The sequence below is a fragment of the Chrysochloris asiatica genome, unplaced genomic scaffold (genome assembly GCF_000296735.1).
Source record: "Chrysochloris asiatica unplaced genomic scaffold, ChrAsi1.0 scaffold00039, whole genome shotgun sequence".
In the NCBI taxonomy this organism is placed as follows: domain Eukaryota; kingdom Metazoa; phylum Chordata; class Mammalia; order Afrosoricida; family Chrysochloridae; genus Chrysochloris; species Chrysochloris asiatica.
The window spans coordinates 6,438,865-6,441,289 of record NW_006408557.1 but is presented as its reverse complement, the minus strand read 5'-3'; positions in this window follow the sequence as shown (position 1 = coordinate 6,441,289).

The window sequence follows — 2,425 nt, the reverse complement described above, 5'->3', positions numbered from 1 at the left end:
TTGGAAGACAGTTAGTTGGCCAACCTATTGAAAGACATTCATATTTGTGCCCATTCCAAATATAGATGGCCAAATAGAATATAGAAATCATCTGAAAGTGCCATTAACACCATCTGCAAGTAAAATTTTGCTAAAGATAATAAAATGGTTGCTGCAGTACATTGCCAGGGAGCTTCCAGAAATTCAAGCCAGATTCAAAATAGGATATGGAATGAGGTTTATCATTGCTGACATCAGATGGATCTTGGCTAAAAGCAGAGAAAGCCCAAAAGACTTTTGCTTGTGCTTTATTGACAATGCAAAGACATTATTCTGTGTGGGTCAAAACTATGGATAACACTGGAAGAGTAGGAATCTCAGAACACTTAATTATGCTCATGAAGAGCCTGTATATAGACTAAGAGAAAGTCATTCAAACAGAACAAGAGATACTGAATAGTTTAAAATAAGGAAAGATATGTGCCAGAGTTGTATCCTTTCATCATTCTTATTCAGTCTGTTTGTTGTTATCGAATTGGTTCCGACTCATATCGATCCTGTATAAGGTTTCTGTGGCTGTAAATCTATAGAGGAGCAGAAAGCCTCATCTTTCTCCTGCAGAGCAGCTGGTAAATTCAAATCACTGACCATCTGCTTAACAACCAAACACGTAAACCACTATACCACCAGCACCCCTTATTCAGTCTGTATGTTGAACAAATAATCCAATAAACTTCATTATGTGAAGAATGTGGCATCAGAATTGGAGGAAGACTCATTAGCAACCTGTAATATGCAGATAACACAACCAGTGTTACTTGCTGGAAACTAAGAAAACTTGAAATACTTACTAATAAAGATCAAAGACCACAAGCTTCTGTATTAATTGCACTTCAATGTAAAGAAAATGAAAATCCTCACAACTGGACCAACAAAGAACATCATGATAAACAGAGAAAAGATTGAAGTAGTCAACGATTTCATTTTGCTTGGAACCGCAATCAAAGCTCATGGAAGCAGCAGTCAAGAGATCAAATAATATGTTACATTAGGCAACTCCTCTGCAAAAGACTTCTTTAAAGTATTAAGGAGCAAAGATTTCACTTTGAGAACTAAGATGCACCTGACCCAAGCCATGGAATTTTCAGTAGCTTCATATGCATGTGAAAGATGAACAATGAATAAAGAAGACCATAGAATAATCAATGCATTTGATTATAGTGCTGGAGAAGAATATTTTAAATACTTCGGACTGCCAGAAGGACAAACAAATCTGTCTTGGACGAAGTACAGCCAGAATGCACCATAGAGGTGAGGATGGCAAGACTTCGCCTCTCATACTTCGGACATGCTGTCTGGAGGGACTAGTTCCTGGAGAAGGACATATGCTTGGAAAAGTAGAGGGCCAGTGAAAAATAGGAAGACCCACATAAAGATGAATTCACAACAAAAAAGGGCTCAAACATAATTGTAACTGTGGCACAGGACCAGGCAATATATTGTTCTGTTGTGCATAGGATCACCATGCATTGGAACTGACTCTATGGCACCTAACAACAACAAAATGATGGTTAAGATTAAAATTTGAAAAACACACACAAAAAATTAACATGAAGCAACAGAAACTAACAACTGTTTGTGAGGATTTAGGGGGAAACTAGAACCCTTACTCATTGCTGTGTGGAATGAAAAATGGTACAATAGTTATTGAAAGCATTGTGGTGGCCCCTCAAAAAACTAAAAATAGAACTACCACATGACTCTTGATTCCACACCTTGATTTTGTTGTTAAATGCCATCAAGTCTGTTCCAACCATAGCAACCCTATATAGGGTTTCTGAGGAATGCTATTGGATTTGAACCACTACCGTTGTGGTTAGCAGTCCAGTGCTTATCCTACAGTGCCACTCCAATTCCATACCCAGGCAAACCCAAAAGATTTAAAAGTAGAAACTTGAAGACGTGTTCATTATAGACCCATTATGCACCTCAATGAAAAGAAAACAAAAATCTTCTTCACTGGACCAGTAAATAACATCATGATAAAAGGAGAAAAGATTGAAGTTGTCAAAAACTTCATTTTACTTGGATCTGCAATCAACACTTATGGAAGCAGCAGTCAAGAGATCAAATTACAAATTGCATTAAGCAAATCTGTTGCAAAAGACATCTTTAAATTGTTATAGAGCAAAGATGTCAGTTTGAGGATTAAATGTGCCTGACACAAGCCATGGTGCTTCCAATAGCTTCATGCTGTTGTTGTCAGGTGCCATCGGGTCAGAACTGACTCATAGAGACCCCATGCTCAGCAGAATGAAACAATGTCCGATCCTGGGCCAACCTCACTACCTCTGCCACACTTGACGCCATCAATGATGCCACCTGGCCGATCCATCTCGTTAGGGGTCTTCCTCTTTTTCTCTGACCCTCCACCTTACCCAGCATG